This window comes from Enhydra lutris, unplaced genomic scaffold, assembly GCF_002288905.1.
Source record: "Enhydra lutris kenyoni isolate GAN:26980312 unplaced genomic scaffold, ASM228890v2 scaffoldscaffold35, whole genome shotgun sequence".
Taxonomy (NCBI): domain Eukaryota; kingdom Metazoa; phylum Chordata; class Mammalia; order Carnivora; family Mustelidae; genus Enhydra; species Enhydra lutris.
The window spans coordinates 3,882,774-3,904,835 of record NW_019154119.1 but is presented as its reverse complement, the minus strand read 5'-3'; the positions used below and the strand labels follow the sequence as shown (position 1 = coordinate 3,904,835).

Below are 22,062 nucleotides of genomic sequence, written 5' to 3'. Positions count from 1 at the left end.
AATAAGCCTTAGTCTAGGAGCAGAGCAGTTGGATGGTACTGGTTGATGGTGCTGGTGGGGGCCACGCTGACTCTGTCGAGAATATATTTGGTGACACACACTGCCCTAGATTCTGGAGATACAGCAGTGAGTAAGACATAGCCTTCCTGTTCTCAACGAGTTGACAGTCTGCTTGCGCGCATCCAGACAGATATGTAGGCAAGTACTTTGCTGGCTGCTACAGTGTGGTAAACATAGGGTGTTACGGGGACACATACGAGGGATACTCAACCAAACCTTAGTGGATGAAGAATGGCTTCCCAGAAGGAGAATGATGATGTGGGGGATTAGAATCATAAATCCAGAGAGGAGGCAAAGCAAAGGCTGGTAGAAATTGTCATTGCACTAAAAGTGTTCCATTCACTAACAAAATCTTCCACGTTAATGAAAATATCGGAGATGTTAAGAAAGTTTATCAGGGTTTTACTAAAGTAGTTTTTAAAGGTAAAATACAAGAAAAACATAATATTGAAATATCTATTAAAGAGATTTCTGAGGTATTGTGGCCTATGTGCTTGTTATTCGGTACTAGTGTCACATGAAGTTATGCTTCTTGGGAGGAGAGAGGGAGAAACAATGATCCTCAGAGGATGGAATGATAATTTGTGAACTGGGGTGAATATCACTATGTACTGTTTACACGTTTCCTTTTTTCTCATCCTTGTTCACATGCGATGAAAAAATATTTGTTTCAGTGACTCATTTATAGTTCATAGTTTTAATTTGGTATAGTACATTACTCTGGTATGGATTTCCTATTGATCAATAAAATTGTATGTATAGTAGTTGAGATTTCTTTTGATCTTTTTCTAGTGCCCCTTCCCAATAAAGTAACATACTAAAAATATGCAAGGGAAAGACCACTCCTTTGGCCAAACTGGGATATGAAAAAGGGAATGAATAAAGAAATTCTTAGAAGGGGAGGAATGTGGGACTGGAAGAAAGAAGAGGATATTGAAATGGGCAGTTGTAATGGATAGAATGGAATCAGTGATTATAGGAATAATGAATGAGGTTGGTCTTTAAAAATAACCCCAGGGCAAGCAGTATCTCTGCATGTTCTGGCAGCCAGATGATTGTGACTCGATGTAAGAGTATACTTTGATCTGCAACTCAACTTGTATATCTATATGAGGCCCACCAAGGACTGTGGTGTTTTGCAAGAGCAGTCCCTGACTGGAGCTGGGGAAAGTGGAGCAATTGGTATGGGCATTTGGAAATATTAGAACCCAGTTGTTGGGGGACTAAAGCCCTTAATCCTCAGGGCTAAGCAGAGGGTAGAAAGAGGAAGGGGGAAATGAAATCAAGTTTGTAAAAATTAATTCTGGAAAAGATATTTTGGAAAGCTTGTAAAATGAGGTTGAAATTGTAAACGTGTTTTCTGTAATAATAAATCTTAGCACACTAGGAGTAGCCAAAATCTTGAAGGGAGAAAAACAATTTTAGGCCACCCCCCAAAAAAAACTCTATAATGCTATACCACAAATTTACCTAGAATTCTTCCTTATTTGGACTTTTATGGCATGAAGTTGGGAGAAGTTGACAGACACATTGAGCATAAAAGTGTGTAGGTTCGGTGCTTATGGTTGTATTGGGATATATTGAATTCCTAGTATCTTTGGGACATTTTTGTCTCATTGGGGTTTATTTTAGCAAGGACTCTTGACTATGGGCACTTTTCTAAGAGTTTGTTGCGTTTTAAGGGCTCGTGATTCTTTGGGCAGGTTGAAAATAATTCTTGAAACTGGGCGTTACGATCGCTGTGCCTTCAACTTCTGCTAGTTTTCCTCTTATCTTTATTCATTTTCTCTCTCTCTCTCTCTCTCTTTTTTTTTTTTTTGGTTTGCTCTTTCAGCTTTAACTGCTGCCCTGACCCCAAATATTAGAGTGTTTCCATAGTAATTCATTCTCCTCTCTCTATAGTTTTCCTTGGTCATCTCATGTACTCACTATCATCAATATGTCAGAGATTCCAGAACCTTTATATACCACTTGTTTGGAAGTCATCTGGATTTATCTGCTTGTATGTCATATTCATAATTAATGTAGACATAACTGAATTCATTAGCCTCTCCATCAGACATCTGTTATCTCCTCTAAACTCATTCTTGGCTTAGTGGCATTAATATCTACCCAGTCTCCTGTGCCAGGAAACTTGGTGTTTGTAGGAGCTTATTCAGAGAACATAATCCTGAATGTAAACAAAATTTTAGCCAGAAAGATGCCTTCTCATAACATTGTGTTTTAAGATTTTATTAATGTATTGATTTATTTTTTTAAGTAGGTTCCATGCCCAATGTGGGGCTTGAACTCATGACCCTGAGAAAAAGAGTTGCATGCTCTACCGACTGAGCCGGGTAGATGCCCTGTAGTATTGTTTTAATAGCAAAAAATTAGAACCAATCTCAAGTCCTGCACCACTGCTTTGATTAAAAACTGTGTCACAGAGAGAGCGAGAAGTATTTCTCAGACAATACAAATCTTTTTAGAAGAATACTTAATGACATGAGAAGTTATATACATAAATTTAGTGAAAAAAGATGCTTTGAAGCAATATGTGCACTGTGAATCCATAATCATTAAAACAAAACCATATCTGGATCTGTGTTTGTAGAAGAGTAAATATACAGCTGTTTCCATTAATTCTAGTTGGAACACTTATGGGTTATTTTTATATTTTATTCTTTTTACTTACCTGTATTTTCTGGATTTGAATAGTAAACCTGAACTATATTTATAATTCAGATGTGTGGACAATGTGACCTCTCTTGTTCACCCCCAACTCTTGTTAATTTAGTCCAGTGTCTCATTCACCTCATTTGCTGCCATCAGTCCAGTCGCTCATCACATTGGAATTAGATTGCTACAGCAACCCTCTTGCCTCCATTGCTCAGCTACCAGAGCTGTCTTCCTAAAAATCTTAGCCAGTTGGGTTCATTCTTTGCTTAATCCCTCCAGTTTAAGTAGTTAAATGTTAAATCCCCAAAACCATCAAGTAGAATACATTTTGGATATTTTCCCTTGTTACAATTTGGTCTGAAGACCTGTAGCCAACTGGAATTTGGCCAGCTTGAGACTTAATGTAGCATTTTCTCCTAACCCTAACAAAGTCACTTTTGACCAGATAGCTGTGGCAGGTTTGGGGGGTAGGGGACCAGAGGAAGAGAGGGAGAGAGAAAATATAAATAAAACTCAGGCATTGCCAGATCTTTATTCTTTGTCCCTCTGCAACCCATCACATTTTGCCCTTGCTGCGTATTTGTTTGTTTCTATTCAAGGGACAATTTATTGGTTTTCTTGAGTGTTTAGTTAGTAAGAACAAATAGCCGAATAATGAAAATCCATCAGTTTTAGTGCCAATTATTATATCAGCAGATCCTATTAGGAGTATTTATTGAAGCATGTCATGCTAATAATCCCAGAGTGTAATTATACTTGCAGATTTTTCTTGCTTTCAGGGAGTTTGTAACATGTTCCAGATGGTTAAATAGGAAAGAGTAGACATTTTGTACTGTCTTTTCAATTATGATTAAGAATTTGATGTTACATATTACTTATGTTATCATTCTTGCTTTTGTTAGATTTAAACGAGAGAAATTTAAACAAAATGTGTTGGGTTTTTTCTTTTCTTTTTTTAAAATTTCTTAACTATGGTCAACAATGAACAGGACCCATCATAGACACTTTTCCCCTGTTAAGTTGTTTAATTGCTTTTAATTTAAGCATCATTAAAATCAGATAATTGCATCTTAAGCAGTAATTCTTTTATGAATGTAGTCCTTAATTTATTCTTGGAAAGTATTTACTTGGGTTTGTTTTAGACTTAAAATTACATGGTGAACCTTCTTGAAAATACTTACACAAGACTGAAATAGAATAATTTTCTAAACCGTTGATGGTTCTTTAACCTTTTTCCACAGAGTGGTGTGACCTTAGATTCAGCATCAGTGGGACATGCAATTTAAATTTGCCATTGATAAGTGATGACTTTTCATTCATCTTTTCATGTTCTCCTGTCTGCCCTTCACTGACCATCCAGCTACTTTCATTTGAAAGGATGTTTACCGAAGATTAGGCATATAACGTGTGAATGCAGAATAGAATAGTTTGTGGGTCATGGGTATCCAGACCCATAAACTGTGGCTTCTTATGACCTTGTATTAACCAGTTTGCTAACTGGTTAGTTGACTTGGAGAAATATGTTATTTTTCAATGAGCAATAAACTACTCTGTACTTCAATTTAACCACCTGTATATTTTTATAATGTAAATTTTGTGTGGTTGGGGGACAAATTGGTCTTGACTCTTTGACTACCATTCTCTGTCCTTGAAGCTCTCTTCAGGATTTCTTGCATACAAGAAAACAAGGGAAAAAATACAAAAATATAATGCCAAAGTTATATTTTTGGTGATGACTACTGTATAGACTATTCCTGAAAGATTTTGTAGGAATAAAGCGATGATACATTCTGTATCATCCAGCAAGACTTACTTCCTGTAATTTGCCTTTAAATATCTTTGTTAGTTCTCAGATTTTTCTGTTCCTTACTAAGCTGCCACCTTTCTACCTTTTCTTGACCTTTTCTCCCCCAAACACCCTGCCTTCTCAGCCTCTGCACACTTTCAGTCTTCCTCATACCTGCTCTACAAATTCTTTACAGTTTTTCCAGGTAAAATTCTTATCCTTTCTATAAAATTCTTTAAATTCCTTCCCAGCAAAATAGCCTAACTGAGTAGCCTAAACTGAGACTTAAGAAGAGCATGTCTTTGGGTAGATTCTGTTCATCTTGCTATAATAAACTGGTATTAAATTGGGATTTCTATTTTCATGGCTATTCCAAGTTTTATGTAGTTTGGTGTGTTTAGCATGTACGACAACTGTCATGATAAAGTTATTATTAACTGTCTGGGAATCTGTCTGGGAATATGGAAAACAATATGGGCATATTTAATTCTTATTTGTATGTTTATGTGTGTGTTTTAAAGATTTATTTATATATTTGAGAGAGAGGGAGCATGGGTGCGGGGATGGGGGAATGGGCAGAGGGAGAGAATCTTCAAGTAGACCCCTCGCTGAGTGGAGAACACAGGTGAGGATCTGTCTCATGACCCATGAGATCATGACCTGAGCCAAAACCAAGAGTCAGATGTTTACCTCACTGAGCCACCCATGCACCCCTATGTGTGTTTTTAAAATGTTTTATATATTCACTGTCCCGTATGTAAAAATTTGATTTTCTACAAAAGAGATGTTTAGGTAGGAATAATTTTTAAAAGAATGATTTGCGAGCACCTGAGTGGCTCAGTCAGTTGAGCATCAGACTCTTGATTTTGGCTCAGGTCATGATCTCAGGGTCCTGAGATGGAGCTCTGTGCTCAGCAGGGAGTCTGCTTGTAGTCTTTTTCTCTCTCTCTCTCCCTATGTCCCCTCTCCCCTCCGCTTGCATTCTCTCTCTCAACTAAATAAATCTTTAAAAAAAATAAAAGAATGGTTCACACTAGGATTTCATTGAATGAGATATTTTAGCTTTGCATATAAAGAATGGGATTTGATCTATAAATTTAGTATCTTCAGGCGTATCTATATGAGTTAGATGTATGTGATGAAATTTAGGCTAATTAGGGAAAATATCTCTCTCGTAAGTGGAAAGAGATGATAACAGGATATCTGAAAAGCAATTCTATTTTGAATTCCTGATACTGTCTTTCATCTGGTTAACTAAGCTAGGAATTTTCCTTACCTCTTCTTTGCAGTATCCCAGCCCCTATCACTTTTATCCACTGTACTTTCCTCATTAGGTGGAAGGGGGTTGTAACTGTAACTCCCATAATCATGAGGTCCCTGAGGGTTTACTTACCCATTAACCCCATGCCTAGAATATGACATTTGAAACATCTAGAAAATTGTAACAATGGTACTTCAGTTCTCATTGTTCCTGAGGTCTCCTTTGTCCCCTAACTATGCATCAGGTATATTTAAAATCACTTTACTTTTCTGTTTTCCCTTTGAATAATTTAACTACCATACGCCTGAACGTGGGCCCTGTCTGTGGATTCAGATTTTATTTTTTGGTATGTGTTCAGGCAAGTTTCTAAGCAGAGCTCATGAATTTGCATTCCCCATGGGCCCAATTTGTTACAGATCTCTGTATTCATGTATCCTAGGAGGCTCTGTTAGGAATTAGCACACACCTTTGTCTCATTCCCCCAGACCTAATGTTTGACCTTACTCTGTTAGCTGACTATCAGGTTCAGTTCACAGAATGATAGGCACATGGTAGTACTTGTGACACCTCTAATCCCCATGTATTTTGACCCATTACTGTGTGAGAGGAAGATGCTCAGCCACTTCTAGGAAGTCAGGCTGAATCAATTTATATGTAGGAGAAGGGGAGCCATATAGCAGTTAGACCTTTTAGTGCACATTATCCACACCTGCTAGTTACATAGCTAGTTACTATAGAGTTTGACGTAAAGAAGAATTAATTTTCTTCCCTTCTGAGGAGGAGGAAGGGTAGCTGGAATGGTAAAAGTACCTGAAGCCAGCCTTTCTAAGCCTCAGAACGATTGACATTGTGGGTCATATAATTCTTTGTTGTGGGGTCTGATCTGTACATCATGGGATTTTCAGAAGCATCTCGGGGCTCTACCCACTAGATACCAGTAGCATTCCCTACTCCAAGTGTGACAAGCAAAAATGTCTCCAAACGTTGCTAAATGTTCCCTGGAGGGAGCTGAAGGTCCCAGCTCAGAGTGGCTGCCCTACAATTAATGCACTTTTTTTTTTTTTTAAGATTTTATTTGTTTGACAGAGATCACAAGTGGGCAGAGAGGCAGAGAGAGAGAGAGGAGGAAGCAGGCGCCCTGTGGAGTAGAGAGCCCGATGCGGGACTCGATCCCAGGACCCCGGGATCATGACCCGAGCTGAAGGCAGAGGCCCAACCCACTGAGCCACCCAGGTGCCCCCAATTAATGCACTTTTGATTATATGATGAGGACAAGTTCTTTGAAGGTGGATTGCTTTTTATGTACATTTTAATTATTTTGGTAATTCCAGAAAGGCAGTACCAATTTACATTCCTTTTTTTTTTTTTTTTAAGATTTATTTATATGAGAGAGAAAGAGCAAGCATGAGTGGAAGGCAGGGAAAAGGAGAAGCAGGCTCCTTGCTGAGCAGGGAGCCTGATGTGGGGCTCCATCCCAGGACCCCAGACCATGACCCGAGTTGAAAGCAGGTGCTTAACCGACTGAGCCATCCAAGCCCTCACCAGTTTACATTCCTAACAATTATGTGGGACATGGCATAATTCCCTAGACCCTCACTAATGCTGGATTTTGTCAGTCTTTTAGCTTTACCAGCCTAGTAGATGAGAAATTACTTTTCCTTATTTTTAATTTAATCCAAACAGTTATTAATTAGGTTGGGTATATTCTCATTTGTGTTATCCAATTATATATCATCTAATGTGCATTACTTTTTTAATTCTTTGCCCATTTTTCTGGGATTAATTTAGTCACTTGTGGGTTTATAAAATTATTTTCATTGTTAAGAATTTTTATGGTTTCTTGCTTAGATTTATAACTAGCTTTATGCACATATGTTTCCCAGTATTGAAGTTATTGAAATGTCATCCATAAGATACTTAATAGATTTTTAAATTAAATTCAGTGTAGAAGAACACTGGTATTTATCTAAGGAAAGAGAGAATTGCGCGTGTGTGTGTTCATGTGTGAATGAATGTGTGTGTGTGTGTTCTTGTATGTTTACATTTGTATTGAAGAAAAGAGGACTAAAGACTGAGCACATTTACCAGACATTGGGAAGATATTGGGAACTGAGGTCAATCAGGAGAGTGTAGTTTCTTATGATGTGCCTGAAAGCTCAAAGAGGATATTGACTTTAGGATGGATGGAAGGTTCACCTCAAATCTCCCTAACCAAATTCTGTGAGATCAAATAAGTGATGATGGTTCAAAGGGTTAAAAGGAGTTAGAGGTGACGATCCAGAGAAGTGATATAGTAAGAAGGATATAGGAGGCTTGAATTTCAGAGTCTAAGTAACATGGGATTTGGGAAATCTAGGTGTGGATTGGCGGGAGAGCCCATTTATATGGATTATCTATTGGACTTTATAATTCTTTCCATTTTTGTTGGGAAATTTCTATTCTTTAGTATTCCTGGATATCATCTTATTTTCCTTTCCCATGCTGCAGGTAGCCATCTTTTTCTTGGAACACACCTTTGCCCTCTTCCTTAAGAACAGTAAAAGAGATAGTAAGTATATATCTAGAGCCAAAATTCTCAAAATAAGATCTGCAGATTCCTGGGGGTCTGCATTAGTCTGCTTAGGCTGCCATAATAGAATACCACAGACTTGGTGGCTTAAACAACACAACGTATTTTCTCAATATTCTGGGCACCGGAAGTTTAATATTAAAGTGCTGGTAGTGTTGGTTTCTGGTGAAACCTTTTCTTCCTGGTTTGCAAAGGACCACCTTTTCACTGTGTCTTCCCATGGACTTTCCTCTGTGAGTATACTCCTGGTGTCTCTTCCTTTTCCTATAAGGACATTAATCCTGTTGGATTAAGTCCCCATCCTTACGATGTTAATTAACCTTAATTATCACCTTAAAGGCCCTATCTCTACATACAGTCACATTGGAGGGCTAGGGTGTCAACATACAAATTTTAGGGAGACAAAATTCAATCCATAACAGGGTCCCAAGATCTTTTCATGTGGTCTACAACATCTAAAAAAAAATTTTTTTTAAGATTTTGTTTATTTATTTGTCAGAGAGAGAGAGAGCACAAGCAGGGGGAGCAGCAGGCAGAGGGAGAAGCAGGTTTCCTCCTGAGCAAGTATCCTGATCCAAGACTCCATCCCAGGACCCTGGGATCATGACTTGAGCTGAAGGCAGATGCTTAACCAGCTGAGCCACCTAGGTGTCCCTACAACATCCAAATGGTTTTATGAATAATACTAAGATGTTACTTGCCTTTTCTAATGCATAGACATTTTCATTGAGGGTACAGAAATAATGGAAGGTAAATCTGGTAGCTTACCACAAATCAGGGCAGTGATTTATATAACTATAACTATAACTATAGTTATAACTATAACTAACTATATTTGTGATCTTTACTTTCTTCAGTGCTACATATTTGCAGTAAAGAAAAAAATAGGTTATTAAAGGGCTATTAAGTATTCTAAAATTTGCTTAGTTTTAATTTATAATACAATAAATACTGTATTTATTGTATTATAACCTATATAAATAAAATCTATTATATTATAACCTATGTAAATTAAATCTCTTTTCAGTCCTCTATAATTTTTTTTATTTCTTTTTCTTGTATGATTGCTGTGACTAGGACTTCTAGGACTTCTAGTACTAGGACTTCTAGTCACTATGGACTAGGTGACTAGGACTTCTAGTATTATGTTGAATAAAAGTGGTGAGAGAGGACATCTTTGTCTTGTTCCTGATCTTAGGGGAAAAGCTGTCAGGTTTTCACCATTGAGTATGATGTTAGCTATCGGCTTTTCATATATGGCCTATATTAATATGAGGTATGTTTCCTCTAAACCTACCTTGTTGAGAGTTTTTATCATGAATAGATGTTGAACTTTGTCAAATGCTTTTCTGAATCTGTTGAGATGATCATGTGGTTTTTATCCTTTCTCTTGTTAATGTGATGTATTGTGGTGAATTTTTTTTAAATGTATTGTTGAATTTGGTTTGGAGTCCTCAATAATTTTGAAAAATGTAAAGGAGAGGTGACAATTCAGGGAAGTGACATCGTATATATATATATAGAGAGAGAGAGAGAGAGAGAGAGAGAAAGAGTATGGGGGGAGGAGCAGAGGGAGAGGACAAGTAGACTCCTTGCCAAGCACAGAGCCCAACTCGGGGCTTGATCCTCTGACCCTGAGATTTTGACCTGAGCTGAAATCAAGGGCTGGATGATTAACTGACTGAGCCACCCAGGTGCTGCAGAGCAGAGGTTCTTTGTGCTGAGTTTTTCACACATACTATGACATCATTCATTTCTGAAATCATTTTGGGATGAAGTTTTTACTATGTGCAGTCTTGGCTCAGACATTACCCTCAATATAAACTGGACTTAATCATTCTGTCTAATGTGTAAAAGTAGCTCCCCTAGTGACAACCTCAAATTACTCAGTTTTATTTACTGATCTTTTCCTTTCACTGGAATGTGAGCTTTGAAGAGTGGGAACTTCATCTCTGGTTCACTGCCATACCCAAGCACCTGCTATAGTGCTTACCACACATTGAGCTCTTAAATATGAGAAGATTGAATCACTCTGCCTGTTACACAAGAAATGATGTGTACTGAGTAAAATAAATAATAAAAAGAAGATATTTTATAATCTGATTTTAAAATACCTTGTGATTATTACCTGTTTTTTTATTATCTGCCCCCCCATACCTGAAGACACTGTGCATGTCACCTTATGGAAAGTGAAAGTTAAATATAACTGTAGATTAGCACACCTCATTATGCGATATAGAATCACTTATTAAAACCTCTAAGCATGTATGCAGGTCGTTTCTCTATTTTAAAAGGTAATCTGTAATTTAGAAATGTTACAAAAAGAACCAGAAATATCTAGATAGAAGCATTTTTATCCATTAACTTTAGTGAGTATCTATTCTTTGCTACCCTTGAGAGGTACAGAGAGGTAGTAAGACTGTGTGTTGGTTGACCATGTGTGGAGTAAACCGAGCCTGTACATTGAAAAACGTGTAATGCAAACACTCATCTGATAAAGTATATGCCAATTTTAACTGTTACCTAAAGTGATCTAATCTGTATTTTGTAAAATACCGTCTTAGTACAATGCCATCTTCTAACACACATAAAACCTGTATTGGGAATTAAAATCCTGTCTGAGCATCCCACCAGAGTGTTTTGGAGATTTAGAACAGCTTAGTTTTGATAGTCCTCAACAGCTACCTTCCAGTTCAGTAAAGTTGCTCTTTAAGAAAGAACTAAACACTTGTAGTTGAGGTGTTACATTTCATTTTTAGCTCTTTGAATGTGGACTCTCTCCAACATCCTGGTGTTTTCTCTTGCCTTATAGCAAAAACAGAGAGATAAATTATATTGCAGAATGATGCCACAGAAATGGGCTTTCTCCAGTTAGTAAAGACTAACCCAGCAGACTTACCGCTTTCAGCTTTCTCTTCTCCATGTGTTTTCACCGTCATACCTGTGCTAATCCCTTCTATTAACAACCCACCCCCCATGCCAGTGATACTGCTCTTGGATTTGTTTAGAAGGATGTAATGTCCTTTGACCAGTTTAATGATCCACGTTCTCTTTAAGTTTTGTTTTGTTTTTAAAGATTTTATTTATTTATTTGTCAGAGAGAGAGAGAGAGAGAGAGAGCGCGAGAGTGAGCACAAGCAGATAGAGTGGCAGGCAGAGGCAGAGGGAGAAGCAGGCTCCCTGCTGAGCAAGGAGCCCGATGTGGGACTCGATCCCAGGACACTGGGATCATGACCTGAGCCGAAGGCAGCGGCTTAACCCACTGAGCCACCCAGGCGTCCCTCTCTTTAAGTTTTTAACTGCGTTACCATTGTTGAATTGGAATAGGTTCAGTAATAACATAATTTAACCTTTTAAAATGTTGCGTACCTACTCTGTGCAAGTCAAAAAACATCCATCTAGGAGCTTAAAGTCTAATGAGAGCAATAGGCAGTAAGCACATAATCACACAAATAGGTAAATATAAATTTTGAAAAATGCTGAGAAGGAGAAGTAGAAAATACTATTAAAGTATAAGGAAGGGCTGATTTAGATTACTATGGTAAGAGTAGCAGAGTTTTAGCTGAAGCTTGAATAGTGAATAGGAATTGGGCAGGTGAAGAAAATAAGAGATTATTTGCAACAGAGAGTGTTATCATAGTGAAGGTCGTGGAGGGGTGAAGAAAGACGGGAATAGGTAGGAGCTCAGGAAGGACCATTGCTGCTAAATCATAGCATCGTATGGGAAAAGTGGCTATGTCATGAGTTTGGGATCTTATTATAAGTGAGATAAAACCTCATGGCAGGGGTTTAAACAGAAATAGGATATCAGATTTGTATGTATGTGGATGATGACTTATTTTTGCAATAGGCTAGATGGGGCTTGGTGAATGAGTACAATATAGGAAGTGACAGTGGAAAAGTTTTCAAAGGTGATATCTGGGTTTCTGTAGTAGTATTCGGGTGAGTGTGAAGGTACCTTCTTTTTTTTTTTTTTCTTTTTCTTTTTCTGGGTAGGGAATAGCCAAGGAACAGGAATATAGAGGAGTTTAGTTTGGAACTTCTTAATAAATAGGCAGATACTTATAGGTGTGGAGCTTAAAATAGAGCATAAAAATAGTAGGAGCATTCTTTTGCAAATAACTTGTATCCAAAATAGAGATGTTTATATGGCATCCAGAATTAGTAGTTTTGAAATCCAGTAGTCTGGGCTTTTCAGTGTTTATCTCTTTAATGTAAATGTAATAGAGAATGTAAGAATCATTAATATTTTAGATTTAGTAGTTGATATGCAGGCAGTTAAACAGTTTTGGTTTTAAGGTTATAATCTGCCTTTTTTTAAAAGGGGGGAACAAAAAATAGAAATCATGACTCAACAAAGTACTTTGAATTGACGGTTTACTGTATTATTTAAATTCCATTTTATCTTTTTTTTTTAAAGATTATTTATTTATTTAATTGTCGGCGGGGCGGGGGAGAGAGCACAAGCAGGGGGGAGCAGCAGGCAGAGGGAGAAGCAGACTCCTTGCTGAGCAAAGGTCCTGATATGGGACTCAGTCCTAGGACCCTGGGATCATGACCTGAGCTGAAGGCAGACACTCAACTGACTGAGCCACCCAGGCATCCCTAAATTTCATTTTATCTTTAAAACTTTGAATTTAAGCATCAGTATTTCCCTGGAAGCCAAATGAGAATTAAAAACAAAAAGCCATATGAGGGTACGTAAAATTTCCTGAATATATATTACTGAAACAAATAATTAAAGAAATGCATGATACCCAAGTCTGAAAAAACTGAGGGAAAATGTGATGGCTGCCATCATTTATGAGATAAGTGGCTGCTAAGCAGAAGAGATATTAAACTTAGTTGGCTATGGTCTGTTAATCACTTTGCAGTGTTTACCATGTGCCAGGCATCATTTTTATTTACTCTCCTAACAACTTTGGAATAGGTACAAGTATTAGTCTGCTTTTTTTGTAGAGCAGGAAACTAAGGCATGTAGAGATTAAGGTCAGAAAGTTAGTGATGATGGAGTTGAGCTCTGGAATCCATACTTGTAACCATAATGCAATATGCCTCAGTTATAAGAAAGGAATGTGGTTGCCTATAGGCAACCTATATTGCCTATAAGCAGATATGGATAGCTAAAGCTCAGTTAATTAATTTCACTGGTGTGAGGTTTTATTCTATTGGTATGCTAGAGTTTGCTAATCTGTTCTATTATTTATGGGCATTTGGGTTCTTAACATTTTTTACTTTCATAAATAATGCTGGCATGAACATCTTTCTTCATATGTCTTATCCACGTACACAAAGAATTTCCTTGGGGTCACAGTTTTCTTTAACTGGTCCGCTCAGAATTCTTGCCACTTATCAAGATTTATTTTTCAGCTGGAGTCCCCTTGGAGCTCATACTTTTACCATGGTTTCATAGCTTTCCAACATAATATAATTTCTTCTACCAATACCCATGAATTTACCCAGATTTTTTAAGACCTCCAAAAATTGTATGAAGAGGTGATTTTTTTCCTGGAGATTACCAGGTTTTCATAAAAGCAGTTTGTAATCATAAGAGCAATGAAATCAGCCTCTTAAAAATCAAAGATTAAGAAGGAAAACAAGTAAATATTGCCATTCTATTAAACAAAATAAACAATTTCATCTTTAAAATCTTTTTTTAGGCCTCCTCTTCATAGTGTTAATAAGAAAAAACAAATAGATACTATAGAGAAGTTAAATAAACAAACTTTACATACATTTTAAAATTATTTTTTAACAATATCACTGGGTTGATTTCAAATTTTATTTAAATTATTTTTGCCTTTGATTTGGAGAGCATGACTCCTGCATGATAAGTAAGAGGAGGATTGGTAGCATCATTGTTTGTTCTGTGAAAACCTCATAGTCTCTCTTAAGGAAAAAAAACCCATTTTGCACAAAGTTTTAGGTGCCACCTTCTTTCTTAAGTTTTATTTGGGGTAGAATTAGTAAGAACAGAGAAGTTACTATAGAATCTCAACTCCATGTGAACCAAAGTAATTTCTGGTCATCACTAGTATTAATGGCTTATTTATAATGACCCACTACAGGACGGCCGCAGAGCTAACCTAAGCCAGTCCCATCACACCCAGATTTTGGCTAACATTATCCCTTTCTCTCCTCATCTCCTCATTTCCTCATCAAAAGCACATCATAAAGAAGAAGAGTTAAAGTCCTGTTGTAATAATAACCTTGTATCTGCACTAATTTGATTGAAGTAATGAATGTATAAACATTGTGGTTTTAAGTGTTACTAGTAACAGGTTACTTTATTCACACATATGGTATGTGGGCTGGGGGAGAGAATCTACTGCCCTTAGAGATTTGAAAGTTTCTTTTACTTCCTCACAGAGAAAAGGACAGTAGACCACAGCTCGTTTTGATACTCGTCTCATAAGGTGACAGTTGATAATTGAAGGTGTATTTTTTTCTGCTTTCCCAAAGTCAGAATCCATGGTATCAGCTAATGTGTATGAAGAGACATCCCCTTGATCTAAAACTGGTCCTTTTTAAAACTTTCCTAATTAACTGTGTTGTAGACCTTACTGCCTGTTATTAGTTCTCTTTCTGTCATATCATTCATTATGTTACTGAGCAATTTCAATAGCTGATTGGTTCTTGAGAATGTCAGGATGGTGGATTTTTTTTTTTTAAGATTTATTTATTATTATTTTTTTTATTTGACAGACAGAAATTACAAGTAGGCAGAGAGGCAGGCAGAGGGAGAGAGAGGAGAAAGCAGGCTCCCTGCTGAGCAGAGAGCCCGATACAGGGCTCGATCCCAGGTCTCTGGGATCATGACCTGAGCCGAAGGCAGAGGCTTTAACCCACTGAGCCACCCAGGCGCCCCAGGATGGTGGATTTTAAAATTGTCAGAAAGATTAAGGGGTAAATAACATACATGAAGCAAAACTTTAAAAAGATAATGAAATAACAGGAAGATTGAAAATAAATAAAATATTACCAATAATAACATAGTATTTGATTCCAGGTAAAGGTGGTACGTTGAGCACACAGTTAATATTATTCCCTCCCCAAACTACAGTTAAGTTAAACAACAAAAATAAAGTTAATAAGGGTTGTTAAGTCATAAATCCAGAGACGTAGGAGAATTGGAGAAATATAGGGCAAAATTTTCAAGGCTAGAGAACAGCTAGAGGAGTGGTAACAATCTTGTTAAACCTAGGAAAGCTGAGTTTTACAAGGAGAAAACTAAGGACTAACGGAATTTGTACTGGTGAATCCCCAAAGGGCTCAGGCAATGGTAGTATTGTGTAATTTTAAAAGTGGAAGGTGAGGAGCGCCTGGGGGGCTCAGTCGTTAAGTGTCTCCCTTCAGCTCAGGGCATGATCCCAGGGTCCTGGGATGGAGCCCTACATTGGGCTCTTTGCTCCACTGGAAGCCTACTTCTCCCTCTCCCAGTCCCTCTGCTTATATTCCCTCTCTCGTTGTCTCTCTCTCTCTGTCAGATAAATAAAATCTTTAAAAAAAAGTGGAAGGTGAGAAAGGGTAAGGAACTAAAATAAGGAGGATTGTTTAAAAGATGTTTAAGAAATAGTTAAATGAGGGCACCTCGGTGGCTCAGTCAGTTGGGCATCCTACTCTTGATTTCAGTCAGGTCATGATGTCAGGATCGTGAGATCGAGCCCCATGTCGGGCTCTGCACTGGGTATGGAGCCTGCTTGAGATTCACTCTCCCTCTCCCCTGGCCCCTCTTCCCCCTAAAAAAGAAGAAGAAGAAATACCTAGATGCCTGGATCTTCTACCCTCTTTGCCACTGTTCTAATCAACTGCTCCTGTCTTGGCAGGTGGGCCACTGAAGTATATTTTCTGGATGAAAACAGGACATGGGCGCCTGGGTGGCTCAGTGGGTTAAAGCCCCTGCCTTCAGCTCAGGTCATGATCCCAGGGTCCTAGGATCGAGCCTCACGTCGGGCTCTCTGCTCAGCATGGAGCCTGCTTCCTCCTCTCTCTGCCTGCCTCTCTGCCTACTTGTGATCTCTGTCTGTCAAATAAATAAAATAAAATAAAATAAAAGAAAGAAAAGAAAACAGAGGACAGCTGGATACTAGACAACAGGCATGTTGAAGGTGGAAGGGGATTAAATGAGCATTGGCATTTTGAATGATAAGAGCCCCTGCCCTCTTCTCCATCACTGGCTTCCCAAACTGAGGTCTTTATCCTCCAGGCAGGAAGCAGGAAGAATCTTCTGCAAAGAATATGACTAGCCCATTAATGAAAAACTAAAGGCAGAAAGAACCGTACATAAATATTGTACTGTATTTGGTCAGTTTGTTTCTTATAGGGGTGTAAGTTAACAGTTCTGAAACTACTTTATATGTATACAGGTGTTGAACCAATAAGTAAGTAAGTGGTAGAGAAGGGGAACTGGCTTCTGACAGCACTAGCTGTACTCTTAACAAAGAGCCTGCCCAGGTTGCCCTATAGTGAAGGTCATAGTCAATAGCCCCACATACTTAATTAGAGCTTTAAAGAAACTTTTTATTTCCAAAGTTCTAAATATGAAGCATCTCAGGAAAGCACCTACTATGAATAACAGAAACCAAAATAAATAAATCAAATATCAAAACAACTTGCTGAAAACAGACTATACAACCGAGACAATATTATGTATATGTATATACATACACACACATACACATCCAGCCATATATAGATAAATATACACATACATACACACACACACATACATATATACATATACCATATGTGTGTATAAAATATCTTCAGCAAGATGGGATGCTACATCTGTAAAGCAAGAATAGGATATTTTAAAAAGAACATTCAGAAAACAAAGAATTCTTATAAATTAAGAATTTGTAGCAGAAAAAACTCAATAGCAGTATTGGACAGTGAATTGTGGAAAAATGTTTAGAAAGTAGAGTAAAGGGACGCCTGGGTGGCTCAGTTGGTTAAGCAGCTGCCTTCGGCTCAGGTCATGATCCCAGCGTCCTGGGATCAAGTCCCACATCGGGCTCCTTGCTCGGCAGGGAGCCTGTTTCTCCCTCTGCCTCTGCCTGCCTCTCTATCTGCCTGTGCTCGCTCGCTCTCTCTCCCTCTATCCCTGACAAATAAATAAATAAAATCTTAAAAAAACAAAAGTAGAGTAAAAAGGCAAAGAAATGATAAACAGAAGATTGAGGAAAATAAAAACATGAATCTAGGAGGGTCAACTTACCAGTATTAGGAGTTCCAAAAAGAGAGAAGAATAAATGAAGGGAAAGAAAAATAAATTAGTATAAATCAAGAAAATTCCCCAGAACTAAAAGTGCCTCTTAGGTGCCCAGCATAGGGGAAGAAAAGAGACCAGTACTGGTTCAAATAATAGGACATCCACAGAGTCAGCTAAGATGCTCAGTCTCTGTAGCAGTCAAGGAAATTCAAGTTGAAGGGAAATCCCATTTTCATCCAGTAGACTGTTAAAAAATAAAGTCTGATGATAATCAGGTGTTGGAAGGGATGTGGGGGAAATGGTTCTTATACGTTAGTAATGGGAGTATGAAATAACCATTTTGGAAAGTAGTTTGACACATGGTGAGTAGAGTGGGAGATACGTAGCTTCTGTAACTCAGAAATACACTTCTGGGTATTGCCATTAGAAATTCTTGCACTTGTGCATATGAAAATATGAACAAGAAACCATGTACAAGAACATTCATTGAGGTATTATTTGTAAAAATAAAAATGTACAGACCACTTAAATACAGGAATGGCCGAGACCAGGTATATTCACATATATGTATGAATGAAACGCACATGCATGCACACTTCAGCGAGGATAGAGCCCCAAAACATAATGCATGAAATCAACAAAATGCAGAATTTATGTGTAGTATATACAGTTTAAACACATATATTTTAAAACCCAAAACTTTAAAATGTACTGTTTATGGATACACATACACATATATATTCAGAAAGAGCTGTACTAAATTCACGATGATGGTTTTTTCTATCAAAGGGAGGGGGAATGAGCAGATTGGGCCCTGTGTCAGTATGGGGACTTGTGATTTATTGGTAGTGCTTCATTTCCTAAGAAAGAAAAAATAATAAAAAGTGTTTACTGTTTTAACCTGAGGGTAAACCCATAGATACTTATTTGTTCTATTTCTCTACATATTCTTAATTTCTGGCTCTGTACCTCTTCCTAACTCCAAAATAACAAAGGAAGACAGTTTAATAGATTTCCTTTTTACTCTTTCTATGTGGTAGGTGCACGATAGGTGCTCTTCTTTCCGCTGGCTTCCTCATTTGATCTTTAAATCAGATTGAATTTAAGAAATTAAATTAATAATTAAATTAAAGAAATTGAGGTGCTGCATTAACCAGAACTTGTTCCAGAATCCAGCATTGGAAGCAGATAATGAAGACAGAAAGGCCTTATGCAGAAGGGGAGAAATGGAACCAATGATTCAAAGCCTTCAGGCATGCTCAGTAATCATGGGGGTCTAGTAGGAATTTGTACTATCCATTTCAGATCTCCTACTCTGGATTCCTTGGGATCAGGGGAGGGGTGGTGAGGAAAGACTTAAAATGCTGAGCTGTTGATAGCACAGATAATTACATAGCAATCACTGGCATATATAAAATATTTGAATCACTATATTGTACACCTGAAACTAATAAAAGACTATGTTAACTATACTGGAATTAAAATTCAATTAAATGAAAATAATCACTGGATTAAAATCACATTTTATTTTTTAATTAAAAAAAATTATTTCTTTAAGAGAGAGAACATGTGGTGGGGAGGGGCAGAGGGTGAGAGAGAAACTGACTCCCTGTAGCCCCACCGGGGGCTGGATCCTAGGACCCTGAGATCATGAATCATGGGGCCTGAGCTAAAGGTAACCCCTTAACCGATTGAGGCCCCCCTACCCCCCAAGAAGAGATACATTTTAAGAGAGCTCACTGATTTCCCAGTGCTAATTAAACATCAGATTATCAAAACTGTCCTTTTTCTCAGTATTTCTTCATATTCCTCTTGTCTTCCTAGGTTCTCTGTGTCACCTATCTCGTGGTTCCATATTTCTTACTTCTCATTGTGTACATACCTTTTTGGAAGATTGATTTAGCGGTGCTTTTCCATCTTCATGCAGTTTCTAAATGACTGTGCTCAGCCTCCCCCTTAGCATTGCTTTCACCTTGCCTCTCATATGGTTGACCATGAATCCATCAGGACCCTAAATCATTAGCAGGATCCATCTGGCTTCAGTCTGCTTGGTTTTGAAGAAGTACCCATAAAAACTCTCGGTTTTATAGAAGAGAGTGGCATTATGTGTCAGAGATTCTACCTGCAGGATGAAGTATGCAAGTGATTATGGGGGTTGCTCTTCCTTGGAAGCCAAATAATGACAGAACCTAGGTTTATGGATGACTAGATGAACAGTGCCATCTTTGCCACTAATCAGTTGCTGTTTACCAATTCCTATACAGATTTGCTTAGGAAAAATTCAAAGATAAAGTGCTTCACAAATGAAAGAACACACAAAATAGTATCAGGAGGATTGAAATGAATTGTTTCAAGAAATTATTTATTACAAATGCAAATACACTGGACATATAAAGTGAGAAAACTTCAAATAGACTGTAAATTGGGCTAATCTAACTGTAAGTCCTTTAGTAGTTTTAACTGTAAGTCAATATGAAAAACTAGTTCATTTCTTTGAGTTTTTGAATTGTGGGTTTAAATCAAGAGGAGAAAAATCTTGAAAATATAAGAAGCACTTAGTTTATCGAGAGACTAGAAGGGGTAAGCACTTTTGGATCTAGGTAATGAGATCACCCAGTTTTCTAGTATTAAACATTTTTACTTTAACTTGGAATTCAGCATTGGGGGAAATCATGAGTTGGAGAAAACATGTTTTTGTATAAAAAGAAAAAGCCCAAAACAAGCATTAAAAAAAAAAAAAAAACTATTACAAATGTAAAACAGGAGAAAAATAGATTTGTGTTTATTGATAGTATAATGTACTAGATATACATAAAGTAAGCCACTGATTTTATTTTTGAATATATGAATTTGGGGGGAGAATTGAATCTTGGTGAACCCATGGAAATAGTCAATCCCTTTTTTTTTTTTAAAGATTTTATTTATTTATTTGACAGATCACAAGTAGGCAGAGAGGCAGGCAGAGAGAGTGGGGGAAGCAGACTCCCTACTGAGCAGAGAGCCTGATGCGGGGCTCCATCCCAGGGCCCTGGGATCATGACCTGAGCCGAAGGCAGAGGCCCTAACCCACTGAGCCACCCAGGCACACCTGCCATAAAATTTTTTTTAAAAGACACATAAATGGCTCTTTCAGAAGATTAAGGGCAGAATGTAACTATGTATTACCTAAGTAGCAGTCTTAAATAGGAATATAGATCTAATCACTTCAGGACTTCACCTGTAAAATCATATCTTAGTCCATTGTCTATTGGAAGTGTTTTTCCGTCTGGTCTTAAAAGTTGTGTTTTTTTTTTTTCTTCATGCAGCATTTCTGACCTTTGTCATTTCTTAGAGAATAAAATGGCGGGGCGCCTGGGTGGCTCAGTGGGTTAAAGCCTCTGCCTTCAGCTCAGGTCATGGTCTCGGGGTCCTGGGATCGAGCCCCGCGTTGGGCTCTCTGCTCTGCGGGGAGCCTGCTTCGCCCTCTCTCTCTGCCTGCCTCTCTGCCTGCTTGTGATCTCTCTGTCAAGTAAATAAATAAAATCTTTAGAGAATAAAATGGCAATCTTATATCCCTTCTGCTTTTATTTTTTTCTCTTTTTAGTTGTTTGCGTAATTGGCCTTAAATGAGGTGAGAGTGAAGAAACTAGAACCATCTCTGGAAACCTCGCTACCCCATCCCCTGGAAGCTACCCTCCGGAATACTAGATTTGACCATATCTGTTTTGAGGACTCATTATGAACAAAGAAGTCTCCCAGGTGGGAATTGTAGCTCTGTTTTTAAAGAAGTTTGTCTCTACAAAAAGTATGGAGAGAAAATGATTACCTATTGACTCTTTTTGTTAATGGAAATAATGTTTGATTTGAGAGTTTCAAGGTAATTATAAAACATGTGCTGACATTCTTAAAGGAAAATGTTAGAGAAGTTCTAGATTACATTTTATGAACCACTTTAATGCATGCTGAAATGAATATTTTATGAGACCCTCATTATTGAATTAAAAATGGCAAGCAGAAAAACTATACTGGACTATCCCTAGATTTGATCTATATATTTCTAATATGTGTGCAGTCAATAAATCTATATTTGGTGCCCCCCCTTTTTTTTAATATTTGGGCATTTTTTACCTAGTTGTTTTCTAAGAGTTTGTGAGCTGAGGGAATAGTATTTGTGAATCCATGAACATGATGAACATGCAGCAAGTCAGGACAGTAGGTAAAAGGCCGAAGATAAATCAGAAACTGATTAATCAGTTAAGTGGAAGACCTCCAGCAGGAAGTGTTTTAAATTAGTAGATTATACAATATACAGGTAAAAGTTACAAATTTTAAACGTAGAACTCTTGAGTTACCATGTACCAAACATATTTGTTAAACAGGTTAAGAAGTAGAATATCAGCACCCCAGAAACCCCTCTCATCCCTGCCCCAGCTGCACACCCACCCACTCACTTTAAAGGACAAGGCTGTCACCATCGAGAGTGGTAGCTGTCAACTTGAAGAGTGGGTTTAACAATCATAGAAGTTAAAGGCAGTTAA

General features: G+C 37.7%; 1 protein-coding gene across 5 annotated transcripts in view; it reads left to right on the top strand.

Moving 5' to 3' along the window:
- The window catches only part of LOC111154077 (nuclear receptor coactivator 1), a 154,808-nt gene that overhangs the window by 27,728 nt on the left and 105,018 nt on the right, over positions 1-22,062 (top strand). For all 5 annotated transcript variants that reach the window (XM_022513433.1, XM_022513434.1, XM_022513435.1 and 2 more), the window contains exon 3: positions 21,129-21,283. The gene's annotated coding sequence lies outside the window, so the exon portion shown is untranslated. The remainder of the gene's footprint in view (positions 1-21,128; positions 21,284-22,062) is intronic.